We start from the raw sequence: 17,139 nt of genomic DNA on the forward strand, positions 1-17,139 counted from the left end.
TGAAATCAGTGCTCTAAAGCTTCTTCTTTAACACAATGAGGGCCTCTGCTTGTTGTCATGTAGCTTCATCCCTCTGGGTATGATGATTATGCTAACTGGTGCATATCTCTTTACTTTTTTTAAAATCACTCAATTTACATGATGAGCAAACACGGTAAATATAGTCTGTAGATTTCTGCATAATTCCGTGCACATGCCTAACCACCTGTGGGAAGCTTCCACAAGCATATTCAGCCTAATATTTTAGGGCTGTGGGAATTGTCATCTGTATTAATCCATAATCAGATGGAGTCGTAGAGCATGCATTCTCAACAGAATACATAGGGATGGCAGACTGCCTTGTTTCACACCTTAAAGTGCCACTGAAATCATAAAAATACAGCACCTATATTTTCAGAGTTTGCCATGCATCACACATGAGTTGTTTATCAATGCTCATCATTGTATGGAGGATGAGGCATGCAAGAACTGTTTTGGTCACCATTTCTCTACAATCTTTCCTAGATTTTTCAAGGTGAGATATTATGACTGGAGCAGAAAAGGGTAGTGCTCCTTTTAGTATAGAGGAGGTGTTGGGAGTAATCCAAGAATTTTCTGGACATCCTTCATAAGCAATACTACTAGATGCTCCTGCTCATACCTGTCAACTGCAAAGGGCAAGAATTATGAACAAAACCAAAAAATGTGGGGGCAAATGCCCCAAAATCATTGACACATTTTAAATAGTGCCCTTATAAACATAGAACATTGCTAGAATAACAGTTTTTGCACTAGCATGTATTTTCTGAAGGAAATGAAAGTCAAATGTACATATTTATTTAGTCACTTCAGTCCTCAGTGATTTGCCAGAAAACTACAACTTTTACGAAGAACAGGCCAAAGATATGAAGCAAAAATCTGGACAGTTGAGAGGTATGCTCCTCCCCATCTTGTTTGTTACTATCCTTTATCTTACATATATTTATTTGTTTTATGGTTTTGTTTCTTCCCATTGAATTTACTATTATATGCAGCAGCACACCAGCCTGCAACTACCCCACTAACATGGCATGCTGTTCCCCCACAGGTGGAAGCAGTAGCACCACCACCACAACCAGAAGCACCCAGGATATCTTGGTCCCAGCCTGCCACAGTTACCTCCACATCTCCTGCCCTACCTGCATCTTCTGTACCAGGTAGCCTTGCACTGGAGCATGGTCCAGTGGAACTGATGGTCACAGTGCTGGTGGGGCTGAGATTTGTGACACACATAAGGTGCTGGCAGAGTTTGAGGGTGAGAGATAATAGACATGAGGTTGGATGCTTGCATTGACTACAAGGAGACCATGCTGTGATGACTTAGAGTCATATCCTTAACAAGCACTGACTCCACCTTTTCAGCTAGGACCCAGCAGTGACAGTACCCAGAGTGCTGAGTAATCTCCCAACGAATCTAAGTTATCAGAGAATGGTGACAGTAGCCAGGGTAAAATGTCATCTCCCAATGAGTTTAAGGTGTCACAGAATGGTGACAGTACCCAGGGTGAAGTGTAATCTCCCAATGAGTATAAGCTGTCACAGAATGGTGACAGTACCCAGGGTAAAATGTCATCTCCCAATGGGTTTAAGGTGTCACAGAATGGTGACAGTACCCAGGGTAAAATGTCATCTCCCAATGGGTTTAAGGTGTCACAGAATGGTGACAGTACCCAGGGTAAAATGTCATCTTCCAATGGGTTTAACGTGTCACAGAATGGTGACAGTACCCAGGGTGAAGTGTAATCTCCCAATGGGTATAAGCTGTCACAGAATGGTGACAGTACCCAGGGTAAAATGTCATCTCCCAATGGGTTTAACGTGTCACAGAATGGTGACAGTACCCAGGGTGAAGTGTATTCTCCCAATGGGTCTAAGCTGTCACAGAGTGGTGACAGTACCCAGGGTGAAGTGTAATCTCCCAATGGGTCTAAGCTGTCACAGAATGGTGACAGTACCCAGAGTAAAGTGTAATCTCCCAATGGGTCTAAGATGTCACAGAATGGTGACAGTACCCAGGGTAAAATGTCATCTCCCAATGGGTTTAAGGTGTCAGAGAATGGTGACAGTACCCAGGGCAAAATGTCATCTCCCAATGGGTTTAACGTGTCACAGAATGGTGACAGTACCCAGGGTAAAATGTCATCTCCCAATGGGTTTAAGGTGTCAGGGAGTGGTGACAGTACCCAGGGTGAAGTGTAATCTCCCAATGGGTCTAAGCTGTCACAGAATGGTGACAGTACCCAGAGTGAAGTGTAATCTCCCAATGGGTCTAAGCTGTCACAGAGTGATGACATTACCCAGGGTGAATAGTAATCTCCCAATGGGTCTAAGCTGTCACAGAATGGTGACAGTACCCAGAGTAAAGTGTAATCTCCCAATGGGTCTAAGATGTCACAGAATGGTGACAGTACCCAGGGTGAAGTGTAATCTCCCAATGGGTCTAAGCTGTCACAGAATGGTGACAGTACCCAGGGTGAAGTGTAATCTCCCAATGGGTCTAAGCTGTCACAGAATGGTGACAGTACCCAGGGTGAAGTGTAATCTCCCAATGGGTCTAAGCTGTCACAGAATGGTGACAGTACCCAGGGTGAAGTGTAATCTCCCAATGGGTATAAGCTGTCACAGAATGGTGACAGTACCCAGGGTAAAATGTCATCTCCCAATGGGTTTAAGGTGTCACAGCATGGTGACAGTACCCAGGGTAAAATGTCATCTCCCAATGGGTTTAAGGTGTCAGAGAATGGTGACAGTACCCAGGGTAAAATGTCATCTCCCAATGGGTTTAACGTGTCACAGAATGGTGACAGTACCCAGGGTAAAATGTCATCTCCCAATGGGTTTAACGTGTCACAGAATGGTGACAGTACCCAGGGTGAAGTGTATTCTCCCAATGGGTCTAAGCTGTCACAGAATGGTGACAGTACCCAGGGTGAAGTGTAATCTCCCAATGGGTATAAGCTGTCACAGAATGGTGACAGTACCCAGGGTAAAATGTCATCTCCCAATGGGTTTAAGGTGTCAGAGAATGGTGACAGTACCCAGGGTGAAGTGTAATCTCCCAATGGGTCTAAGCTGTCACAGAATGGTGACAGTACCCAAAGTGAAGTGTAATCTCCCAATGGGTCTAAGCTGTCACAGAATGGTGACAGTACCCAGGGTGAAGTGTAATCTCCCAATGGGTCTAAGCTGTCACAGAATGGTGACAGTACCCAGAGTGAAGTGTAATCTCCCAATGGGTCTAAGATGTCACAGAATGGTGACAGTACCCAGGGTGAAGTGTAATCTCCCAATGGGTATAAGCTGTCACATAATGGTGACAGTACCTAGGGTAAAATGTCATCTCCCAATGGGTTTAAGGTGTCAGAGAATGGTGACAGTACCCAGAGTGAAGTGTAATCTCCCAATGGGTCTAAGCTGTCAGAGAATGGTGACAGTACCCAGGGTGAAGTGTATTCTCCCAATGGGTCTAAGCTGTCAGAGACTGCATCTGTGAATGCCCAGTTCTATACCACAACATGGTGTTTCCCTCTCTTTTGTGTTCATACCCTCCCTTGTATGTTGTACAGTTCTCCCCTAACCACTGTCCCCTCTGTTTGTCTGATGTATCCTTCACTATTGTGTTGCTGCACACCCTGTCAGTGATGTCTGTCTTTCCCTGCTACCTACCCTCTTCCTCTTACTTCCATGACTTCCTTCCCAAACTTTCCATTTTCTAGTAAAAATAAAAGGGCACATATACTACAAGAAAAGTCTCCTATCCATACCGCTCAACGTTCCAGATATTTGAATAATGTACACAATTGGCTCCTTTTGTTTGATGTGTTCATCATAATATGTACTTTTTCTGAAAAATTATTGAGGGCTGACATCATTAGATAATGTGAAGTATTTGGGTTCCAGACCTCATATCTCACAGAGAACCCTGCCATTCTATCAGTTCCCACATTAGTATCAGTAACATATACAATCTGTTACAGATTTTGGGCCTTTCTAACAAAATTTATTATTGGATTTGTACAGGATTATTGAGTTAAGAAGTTGAGAGCCATCATTATCATATACTCCCATTTCCAACGTTTATGCTGTAGGGGGATTGGACACTCTAAATTGGCCCTAGGCATGAGTACGTGCATGTGTGTGCCTTCTGTGGAAGGTTGGGCACTGGGCTGGCAACACGACACCGTAAAAACTCCACTGCCAATTATGTGTGGACAGGTGATCTGCTGTGGTAACCCCTAACTGGGAAAAACCAAAAGAAGTAGAAGAATTATGGTAAAAAAATAGCTAGACATACCACACACATGCTCCAAAGACAGCTTATAAAATAGCCATCTTTTTGTGGTTGAATGCTGTGTAATGGGTTACAGAGAGCAACATAATCAACAAGAACACATCATCATCATCATCATTATCATCATCATCATCATCATCATCATTATCATCATCATCACCACCACCACCACCATCATCATCATCATCATCATCATCATCATCATCATCATAGGTTTCTAGGAAAGTACTAGGTTAGCTGCCCTTGCAGGCCATTTTATGTCTCGCAAATTATCCTTCAAATGTGAGAATCATACCCTCTACCTTGAGTCTAGGAAGTAAACACCTTAACCATTATTCCAACTCCTAATCATCATCATCACCACCCCCACCACCACCATCATCCTCATCCTCATCATCATCATCAACCTCTTTTTCCAGTTTTTTCAGCATGGGGCCAGGGTTACATCAGCCATTGTCATCTTTCTGATTTCAATACCACTCCCCACCTTCTTCAACTGTTATACCTGACTCTTGTAGGTCTTCTATCACACAGTCCATCAGTCTCTTCGCTGGCCTGAGCATGCATGTCCAGATACATTCGTCTGACCTTCTCTGCAAATGAAACTACCTGGGCTTCTGCTCTAATGTCCTTATTTCTTCAGCTGACCCACAGTGTGCATCCTACTACTTGTCTGAGACACTTTGTTTCTATCACTACTAGCTTTCTCAACTGGTCTGCCTTTAATGCCCATGTTTCTGTACCATACAGTAATACTGGTCTTACCAATGTTTTGTACACCTTACTTTTCAACTTCCTTGGCATTCTTCTGTCACATACTACCCCTGACATTCTGTGCCAGTTTGCTGCTGCCCCTCTGATTCTAGCTTTGACCTTCTCATTCAGACTTGCCATCTCTTCAACCATCCCTCCCATATATCCGAAGCTGTTAACCTGTTCCTCTGTTTTCCCTATCTAATTCAATTCTCATTTTCATATGATTTCTCCCATTTTCATGTCTTTATTTTGCATTCTATCCCCATATTATTAGTTGAAGTTCTTATACTGTATCCGCCTGTAATGCCACATCATCTACATAAAGCAGCTTTGCTGACCTGTCTCCTCTGACCTATTTGCTAATGTAGTCCATCTTCAGTGTGAACAGCAGTGCACTCAGAGCTGAACTCTGGTACACACCCACTCTCACTGAGAAGCCCTCTGAGAGTGCAAACGCTGTTTGTACATGAGTCATTGGGTCCTTGTATATAGCCTGCAGTAATTCTACCAATGTTTCTTGGACTTTGAACCATTGCAGGACTGCCTAAATCATCTTTCTTGGGACTCTTTCCTTATCTCTAGCTTCTTCCCAACTATCTGTGCAAACATTGGATTGATTGTGCTGCATCCTGATCTGAATGCAAACTGCTCATCTTCCATCTTACTTTCTTCTACTCTGCACATTGGTTTATCAATCAGGCTCTCAAGAACTTTTATGCAGTTTTACAGGAGCTTGATACCTCTGTACTGCCCACAGTTGTGAATGTCACATTTTTCTTGTACAGTAGCACTAGAATGCTTATTGTCCAGTCATCTATAACCAATGAGAAATGGAGCTTCTCATTGTATAGCAACAATGAAGTCAATCCTATCTTGGTATCAGCTACACAGATGAGCTGAGCACAGATGTGTGGGACCGTGCAGATAAGAAGTAGGGTAAAGCCAGTTCCTTTAGTGTAACTGCTGCCATGGCTCCGTTTATTCATTGGGGTCATTTGTACAGTGCTGAGGGCTGTAATCCCCTGAGGATTGTATGTTGTTTTACAATGTTCGTTTTTTTGTCTGTAAATGTGCTATATTCTCCTGAAATATGTGCCCTCTGACATCCTCTCTATGAGTTTTGTGTGGTTCCCCTTGATGCTGCACTAGTACAGACAATATCAGAAGGAAAGGCATGGGTTCAAATCTTTTATGGGCTGTTTTCATTTTCTTGACATTGGTCTACAAATGTGTTGCATTCCCGTGATATGTGTTTTCTGACACTTCAGTATGTATAATTCTGTGTCTCATCATAATGAGATACTCAGATAAAAAATATCACTAACAAAGGCATGGGCTCAAATCTCCTAAAATCTATCTTTCTTTTCTTGCTGTCAGTTTATAACTGTGGTAAGTTACCCTGATGTATATTTTCTGACACTTTCAGTTTGAGTACTCTGTGTCTGACATTGACAATGCACTGGTAGAGACAATATAACTAACAAAGGCATAGACTCAAATCTCCTAAGGTCTATCTTTTGTGTTCTTACTTTCAGTCTACTGATTTGTTACAAATTCCCTGATATGTGTTTTCTGACACATTTGGCATGAGTGCTTATGTAGCTCACCTTTTTAAGGAACTGAGGATGTAATACAAATAGACAGAGTTGAGTCAGCTCCTCACTGGGTTTAATATTTTTCTTTTTTTAAATGGCACTCGCATTATAGTGCAGGCACACCGATCAAACTCTGATGTTATGAGGACTGGTCAGTGTAGCCCACATCTCCTGCCATGTTTAACATAATTCTACATCCAAATATTGTTGCTCCTTCTTCACTGTTGTGTTTTGCAGCTCTGCTTTGGTGAACAGCTCCCTCTGTAATTGTCTGTCCATCTCTGTTGTTTCTGTTGCTGTACTAAAACCCCCATACTCTGCCCTTAGGCACTTTTGACATTCCCCATCTGAGAACTTTTCTCTGTATCTGTATTGCTGTAAGTTACACCAGTACATTGACAATGTAGGCTTATTGCTCTTAGTGCTTTCAGACTCACAACCACTATCATAGGTGCTCCTGCACATTCGGTGCTTACTGCAGCTGCTAGCGCTTTAATCTGACTGTGAGGTAGTCAAACAAGATCTGACGACAGTGCTGTACTGTGGCCATATTGAGGAACTAGTCATTGTGCACAATGGCCTGGCCACAAGTACGTGTAATAAGCACTAGGACTCATCACCCACTCAATGTAAATAGTAATGGCTTGGCTGCGATTGTGGATGTGGCATTTTTGAATCCCTGGGTTAGAAATACTCCAAAATTATGTATGTCAAATGTATGCACTTCTTAAAGACTATTCAGTATTTTTAGACTGTTTCTCAAAAGTGATTCCATTCAGCTAGACCACACTTTTGAATGGTGAAAATGATCTAGCTTCCACTGCAAAAGTTGTGACTTTTTTCTGACAATGTTTGGATAAAGAATAGGAGGGATGCAGATGGTTAATATGAAACAAAACATATGTACATATTACTATCTATACATATGTATATCTATCCAAAGCAGTCATATATTCACACACACACACACACACACACACACACACACACACACACACACACACACACACACACACACACACACGTGTGACTATATTTATATGCATGTGCATAAATACATACATACAGACATGAAATACACATGCAAAGACACAGACAGGAACTGTATGGGAACATGCACCAGGAAACTGGAAACAGTGCTGGAGACAACGTTGATTTATTAGTTAAACACAAAACGGAGGTTAAGCGCTTTCTTCAGTATAAAACTGCCTTCATCAGAACTGTTCTGGATTCAATATGTTGATATATATAATATATATATATATATATATATATATATATATATAAAGAAATAAATATATATATATATATATATATATATATATATATATATATATATATATAATATATATATAGGTTTACTAACCAAAGGGTGATCAGACTACATCTGAATTGCAAACACTGAACTTCGTAGCTTGACATTTGAAAATAATGAAAAAAAATGTTGAACTCACAACAGCGAATGCACACTAACATTCACTGTTGTGGATTCAACATATTGAATCCAGATTGCATTATAGTGGGGATCGGGAAATTTACCCTTTCCCTCACTGTAGTGCGATCTCTGAGTTTGTTATATAAGTAGCAGGGGGTGTGAGGGATGCAGGGGGGCTTGCCCCCCTGCAAAATATGACCGGAAGTGTGGCATTTTCTGTAAAGTCAAGATTCATGAGATGTCGACTTTCCTGAAATACCACATTTGGTCATGTTTACAGTTGTAGATTTGATTTCTGACATTTTGGTTCTGAAACGTGAACATTTGCACATTGCAAGTGCGACATTCTGATAGTAAACCATATATGTATATGTCTATCTATCTATATCTGTATCTATCTCTCTCTCTCTCTCTGTATATATATATATATATGTATATATATATATATATATATATATATATATATATATATATATATATACACACACAACAAAGAAACACCCTCCATCTGAAAGATAAGTAAATAAATAAATAATCAGTCTTTTTTACTGGTGGGCAAGTACACTGCACCTCCCATGTGGGGTGGGATGCATCCTTCACTCCCTTGCTAATTATATATGTTTATATATGTTAACTCAGAGATCACACAACAGCAGGAAAAGTGCATATTTATACTCCCTGCTGCTCCACAGCCTTAAACACCCCCTATCTCTCCCCTAAAATTACGCAAACATATATAACACAGCAGCAACCCTTCACACCACATTCTACCTACAGGACAAATCTTATTTCCAAAAAACACTGAGAAACCCACTGCTGTCATTCGGTAACTACCAGCATTACTAATATGATATAAAATTAAATAAAAGCCCAGAAAGCCTGCCAGGAAAATGTTACTACCCTCATAACACCATACAAATAAAACAAGCTTCTAAACCAGCAGAAACTACAACTCCAAACTACATATCAATACCATCAACACATTACACACAGTAAAACTAACACAAGTGCCACCTAATGCATAATACATATGCAAGTTAACTCAGTCAACTTTCAGAAGATTATGTGTATCTATTTACTTTATTACCAAATAAGTTACTGAGGTGTGTGTATAATGTGTATCTTTGTAGTTTATTACCAAATAAGATATTTAGGTGTGTGTAATGTGTATTTATACACTTTGTTACCTAATAGGATATTTAGATGTCAACACTGTCTTTGCCTGCAAATACTGAACCTTCTTTCAGATGATGTTCAAATGAATAAAGGAACCTGAAATAATATGGACAATATTTACACATCATAGATGATGGTGGCTGTTTGTGGTAAAAACAAACTCAGCTGGCAGAATGGATACTTTTTGTTTTATTTATTTATTTATCCTTTGCTGACTGGGTTAGTAACATTGGGCTAGTGACCCTTTTTCAGGGGAGACCTGATGTGGTAGTTATACTACTAGAGGAAATTTGGCCAAGGCATCATGCAACTTCCCCTGCTCTTTGAAGCTGCTAGATGGTACCAGAGGGATTTTATAACAATTCCTAAGGGAAGCAGCAACATTGAGGAGAGAAAAATGATAGAGAGTTTAGAGGTAGAACATGATAATTTGCAGAAAAAAATTGTTTCATATAGAGCTGCAGAATAAAAACAAAGATTCCTGTGTGGTGGATGTTACAAATGAGCAGCATTTAGCTGTCGCATTGGAGAAAGAAGTAAGTGAGTCTGTGGAAGTGGTGCAGATAACAGAACTGCTATCAGGAAGGCTTGCAGATGATATTCTGATAAAAATATTCCAGCAGGATGATCCAGATGACATGTCTGCTGTTTCATGAGGTAAGATGGGAGATAGATTTTTTTTGGAATTGTTGAGGATATGGAAGAGGAACCAGGTGACGTGGCTGCAGAGAATGCAGTGGTAAAAACTTATTCAGCAGTGACAGAAAGTAAAAGAGGAAAGCAGCAACAGACTGAGGAGAGGTCTGGTTTTGTGGCAGCAAATAATGGAGCAACTGAAACAAATGCAGCAGTGACAGCAGTCAAAAAAAGGAAAGCAGCAACAAACTGAAATACATCTGTTTTTAAAAAGAAGAGAGGACTAACTGCGAGAATAAGAACAAAAATAATACTCCCCCAGATTCATGAAGCTTGCGCCAGGTGCAGGCGTAGCGTAGGCGGTATAACGCCAAATATGTCCGCCGAGCGATTCAGGTACGGACCAATCCCACGTGCACTACTGGCGTATGCCAGAGCTATGCAGCCCTCGGCATAGGTATGCAAATCACCCCATGCGCAGTGTCACACCATGCTAATGAAGGCATATAGCGATTCACGAAGTGGTGCAGGCATAGCGCAAGCCCATGGAAATGTAAACCAAAAAACACAGTTTACATTTTCCCAAACAGAATATCGGAGTTATGGAAGCAGACAAGATGCATGTATTACAAAGTTAACATATGCCAATGGCCAAATACACAGCCAATGGCACAAGAAAAGATGCACAACACCTAAAAAAAACAGCATTTAATGTCATGTCCACAGTAACACACAGTACAACTGCAGGGCATGTGTGCGCAAACAGGAATACAAAGGAAATATATAAAAATGGCAGGAAATCGTAATGTGAGACAAATCAGGATTTCACCATAATTAGCAATGGTAGGCATGGTACATCACAAGCAAGGTGCAAGGGTTGCCAAGGGCCCGCGACAGTGTTTGGCACTGTAACTATGAATCAGTAGTCAATGCCATGCAAATGAGGTAGGTAATACTGAATCGCAAACGTCCCACCGGATAAAGGATGTACTTGGCACAGCACTATAACACCTAGGAGTGTATTAGAGGTGATACATGACATCAGCAGAGGGGTGTGCCACCGTATCAGTAAGCACATTGGAGCTATGCAAATCTGTCCTGTCCATTGCTAAGCAAAGCTGCAGGACAGGGGTGGGGAGGAAGGTATAGAACCATTTAGCTGAGAGCACACATGGTGCCCGAAAGCGCATGTGTACGGGGATGAAAATGTGCCCGAAACCCGGCAAGCGGATGCACGCGCCACGAATAATAGCAGAAAGAGGAAGGTCAGGGGAAGAAAAGAAGGAAATGCTGAAGCAGGGTAATTGGCGTACTAATGAGCAATTAACACCAATCAACTCACGGCGGCCAATCGATGCCAGAAGACAAGCCTGCATGCAGAAACCTGAAAAACAGGATAGGGGAGGCAGACGATTGCAAAGAAAGGAGGGGAGGACTAGGAATGCAAAGACAGGAGAACTGTCATAGCAGAGCAAAGCAAACTCACAGTAGACCGGCAATAGAACACATTATGCAAGATAAGCCAGGTCTAGGAAAGTACAAATGAAAGCAGGCTGCTGGATGCATGCCAGCAAATGGTAGGTGTAACGTGCACAAATGTAAACGGAAGGGCATGAGGTAATTCACGGCAGCCAAATGTAATGCAACACCAAAGTCAGCACAATAGCGGTTCCGTGAATAAAACACAGAAGATACCCAGTAGCCATGATCATACATACACACCCTATGACATCATCAGTGTTCACAGCAAAACAGTATAAAGTGTGAAAGCACACAACACACTCCTGTGTATTCCCAAACACTGCACCATAGGTGTAAACAGATGGGGAACTTTTAAAATGTACATGTTGGGAGCTGCCATAGCTGTGATTCATCAGCATCTGTTACAGACCGGCGGTGTTGTGGAGGATGATGGCGGCAACCACCGTAGGCCTCGGAGGAGGAGAAGAGTGTTCAGACCAAGGGTAACCTACCAGGGGCTACATGATCTGGAGATAGTAGAGCATTACAGGGTGGACAGGGACATCTTACAGCAAATAGTAGAGCTGTGCCGACCACGCCTGAGAACCAGAAACAACAGAGGGGAACCCATCCCAGTGGGCGAAGGTATGTGTAAGCTTGCGAATACTAGCCACAGGTAACTTTCAAAGACCAACTGGAGCTATAATGGGGATCTCACAGGCATCGGCATCCAGGGTACTACACCAGTTCCTGGATGCCATGTTACCACATGCCAATGAGCATATATACTTCCCCTGAACTCAGGAGGAGTTGGCCAGCAATATGCGCCACTTCCACCGTGTGGCACACTACCCAGAGGTACTGGGTGTGATAGACTGCACGCACATACAAATCAAGTCACCACCAGGTGAGTATGGTAGGCGCTACATAAACCACAAGGGATTCCACTCCATCAACTGCCAGGTCATGTGCAATGCCCAGGGCATTATCATGGATGTGTGCGCTGGCAGCCCTGGAAGCTACCACGACTCCCATATCTGGCATGCCTCACAGCTGTATCAGGTATTTGTCAGGGGGGACATCCCACAAGCCCACCTTGTGGGGGATGCTGGCTATGCACTGGAGCCATGGAAGATGACCCCCATGAGAAATGCACCACACCAATGCAAGAATGCCATAATGAGGCACACGCACAAACCAGAATCATCATAGAGCGTGTGTTTGGGATGCTGAAATCACAGTTCCGGTGCTTGGACATATCTGGTGGAGCCTTGCAGTACTCTCCAGGCATGTGTGCCCACATCTTCATAGTATGTGCCATGCTACATAATATGATCCTGCAGAAACAGCTGCAGCAGGGTCAAAATGGGGGAGGGCCTCACAGCCCACCGCAATTGCCAAGGCCAACACAGGCACAGAGGGATCCAGACCACGGACACACTGTGCCAGCTCCAGTAGGCAGACAGAGGCATGCCCTATATGCCTATGCCTTGGCAAAGAGGGAACGTGTAGCACATACCTTGACAGTGTAGGCTCCCACGGACTGACACCCCTCTCCACCTGCACACACAATAAAATGGATGGCACACAAACACGACCACCTGTAAATTGTGATGAATAGGTGGCCCACTGTGGAATCCTACATAGGCAGCCCTCAAACATTGTACACGCAACAGCCATTGGAACACGGAAATGTCAACACCTGAACAGCAGATGTGCCTATCAGCATCTGTCGGTGATGTGTGTAGAGGTTCTCAGGTACATCGGCAGGTACACGCCAGATTGTCAGAGGCAAAACACCAAATGGGGCAAACAGTGACTCCCGTCGCCACAATATCGAGTAAGCAACTGTCGCTTACTGGAGCAGAGGCAATCGCGTGAGCACATGTGTGTAAGCACTGTCCTACACACACTCAGCATGGATTCCACACTGCATTACTGAGGGGCTCCACAAAATGTAATCATGGATGTTGTGTCAAGGCAGGGGATATACCCATGACAGGCATTCGTCACCCCAGCATGCTGCATCCACGGTCGTATGAAGGTGTAGCACATTAGCGGGTGTAGCTAATTGTGATATATATACCCAATACCGGAGTACAGCCAGTAAACATCACATGGACATACCATTAATTGGACCCATCAATTTGTAAACTAACAGAGTTACTCATGTGAGTGTAGTGTGGAGTAACTGCTGTAGTGCACTTCACATACAAAATGGCATAATACGTGTACAACCCCCAGATGTCCAAGTGATACATACAATGACTGTCGTGCATGTTCCCGGTCCCACATCCCGCAAGGGAAGTAATGTAATCCCGACGGCACGGGGAATGCATTCCAGATGCAGGTCATCAGAATATGTGTAGCACACTTTAGCGGGAATAAGCATTGCCCACAGCTGTTAAGCGATGTTTAAATACGATTATATGGATATGTGCGAAACAGGGCTAAGCTTCACCGACCACTGCGCAGATCACGGTCAATGATGTACAGAACAGGTGAAACCAGCATTAGTCACCCCTGAACAAATAGCGCCTGCTCTGAAGGGTAAGACGACCACTGCCAGGAGTGGAACAGGCAATCATGTATACAATCACCCAACACCATTGCTAGCCAAGATGTACGTACGGCAGGGTTGCCACATTGCAAATGACCAATGTGGGACATACGGCAGATGTCTGCAGGCTGACACATACACCCGGCCAGTACGAAAACCAGAACATCAGTGTGTTACATTGATAAAAAGCTTATTCTAGTAATGGTCGCAGGTACATGTTCCATGTCCTGTAACATGTAGGTGGGTCAGATACAGAATAAGTGTTGTATGCAACTATTACATAAACTATAGGGAATATGTTTGCCTCACATTCGCAGGACTTTTGCTATGTTCACAAATATGTCGCAGGACACATCTGCACAAAGAGGGACTGTCTCTCGCAAAGTGGGATGGGAGGTAATCGTAACCCATGGCAGGTGTGTAATGTGACAGGTACAGACACAAACGTGCGTAGTCCAGGAAACACAGTATACACCAACAAACATGCAAGGAAAGGCGTAGCGTGCCTGTCACCACCCCTGTCTGAGATATGTTTTATACATATATATATATATATATATATATATATATATATATATATATATATATATATATGTATACATAGATATATATATATATATATATATATATATATATATATTTACACATATATGAGGGTGATAGTGTGATATATGTCGATATATAAGGAGTCAATGACATCTGCAAATATATAGATAGGTCAACGACATTCAAAACACCTTTGAGGTACAAATAAATAGGATACCGCCAACTATGGAACATGTCACACACTGACATGCATAACCAGGAGGCTGAAAGACAGAAAGAACACAGTACTGGAACAGTAGAACCGCATGCAATATGACGATAGTAAGGACATGTAGTCACCGCTGCCAGCGGTGCGGTCCACGTAGGTACCATGTACAACTGTGGTTGTGAGTGATGTAGCCTGTGTATGTGTGTGTTGAGGGTACCATGTGTGTTTCCATGTGACTGTAATGTGTGTGTGTGTGTCCACATCATGTGTGTGTAGGTGGCAACTCAGAGGTAGATGATAACGGTAGGTGTGGGTATAGCTAGCCGTAGGCATGCGGTAAACACCAGTCCCACATTGGGAGGGAGAGCCCCTCACTGGGCATGTGTGTCCTGAAATATAACATTACAAAGGGCAACTGTCTGAGAGTGTAGGACATTAGTATGCCCCAAATATTATGCAATAGTTGCAGGAAATACCCATGCCTGTATGTAAGAAACGGAAATGTTACATGCAAACTGATAATTAGGCAAGGTCCAAGAACAATTTGTATGTAATGAGGATAAAAGTATGTGCTATCCTGTGTACTGACCGAGGCTATATGTCAGCCTGTAAACACCACTGTGTGACCCGCAAGTGTCTAACTATGGCCATATGAAAAGGTGGCAAGCCATGCCACAGAGGGTCTGACACCAACACCACTGCAATGACTGCAATTATCTGGGACAAACATACACGGTATAGCGGTCATTTAGAAATACCCCTGCACATATCGCCGTACATCCAGAGGTATGGAAGTATCAACCTCACCTGCATACCATATAGAAACCAATTAACAATGGCCCAAAGTAAATTTCCATAACAGAAGTCTAGTAAGTGATAGCACTGTAATTAGGGAAGGGGCCCACACACATATATATGGACTACGTAGAAATGCAAGCCCAACTAAACCGTATATGCTAAGTACACCCGCCTACATCCCCCACACTGGAAACAATAGCAATACAGCCCGTAATCACAGCACAAACATTCAGTTAGTCAATTACATCTGCTGAACCATTAACATACCTTGTGAGAGACACATTTAAAGGCACCATGCAAAATTGTATCTGTCATATAACGGAACAAACGGCAATGTTACAGGTGTTTGCAATAGTCCGTTATCAGACGGGTGGGATGACAGGTACAGTCACAGGTAGAACCACATACTCAAGCCGTCACACACAATCCATGGGGGACATGACTCCAAAATACATTTGCCTCTACACATAGCAGTTGCAATTACACACAACAAAACACAATACAGGCTGTCTCCCCGAAGGCAGGGCAAATGGCCAACGCCCAGGTGGAGAATTCAATTATACCCCACTGTTGCCGCGTAATTGGCGAATGCAGTAGCTGCACAGCTGAAGTGCACGTAATTAGTCACACCAGAACACCAATTGGCGGCAGTAAACCACATGTTGCGGGTATCGACGTATATAAGGATGACTTGCCAGATATGCAAATGTATGCTCATACTGAAAAAAAGCTCAAAGAGTGATACAGAACAGCGACATAAAGACAAAATACTGTAACGATATCAAGGTATGTATAACACTACCTGTATGTATAGTATGTTCTGTATTAAGTTATGTCAGTGTATGCATAGCCTGGTTTGCAGTAATTAAAAGTGTCCGCCATGCATAAAGTGGGAAATGGTATTTATGTAGTGATGTCTTGCTGCTCGTACTAATGCTTGTAGAAATTGTGCGTCCAGCAGTGGGCTGGTAAACAGCACAGACACCACAAAGGATGCAACATGACGGCTTTAAACAGAACAATGTCATACGACCCGCCGGCAGTGGCAGGGTATGTCCAACAAGTACGTGCCATAGCAGGGGATAGTATATGTGGATATACTGTAACAATACGCATGTGTATGGGCATATAACGTCAATGACATTCTAAGGTGGTCTCGCTGTGCAAGTATGCTTTCAATTATGGGATACCATGTAACATATGTGTAATGTATAGTACAGTAGATCGATATGTCAGATATGCTACACAGGAGAATAGGCATATCATGCATACCAAAGGTATCGTATAGTGATGTGAGTAGTATGTAATTAATTTATGTATAAACAGTTATGATGAGATAAATAATGTAATCTACTCTGTGCATTTGCAAAGGACACAAACATTACTCGCAGACTAGAATAGCAGAAGAGATGTGACAGACAAACAAGAACATGATTGGCGTGTACAATAACAGGATACATATGGCCTGTAGGCGCGGGACATTGTAATAGCGTGACAGTTAATCTAAATGGAAGGGCTATTCCAGTAACCATGCACAAAGGACATGTAATAGCTCCACAGGTTCATAGTGGGGTACCATGCAGTCTGGCAAGTGTATGTGTAACAACAATTACAGTGTGCACAACAGTGGCACCTCTCTAGGGTAGTGTCCTGTGAACA

This window comes from Protopterus annectens, chromosome 8.part0 (assembly GCF_019279795.1).
Source record: "Protopterus annectens isolate FY-2018-M chromosome 8.part0, PAN1.0, whole genome shotgun sequence".
NCBI classification, from domain to species: Eukaryota; Metazoa; Chordata; order Ceratodontiformes; family Protopteridae; genus Protopterus; species Protopterus annectens.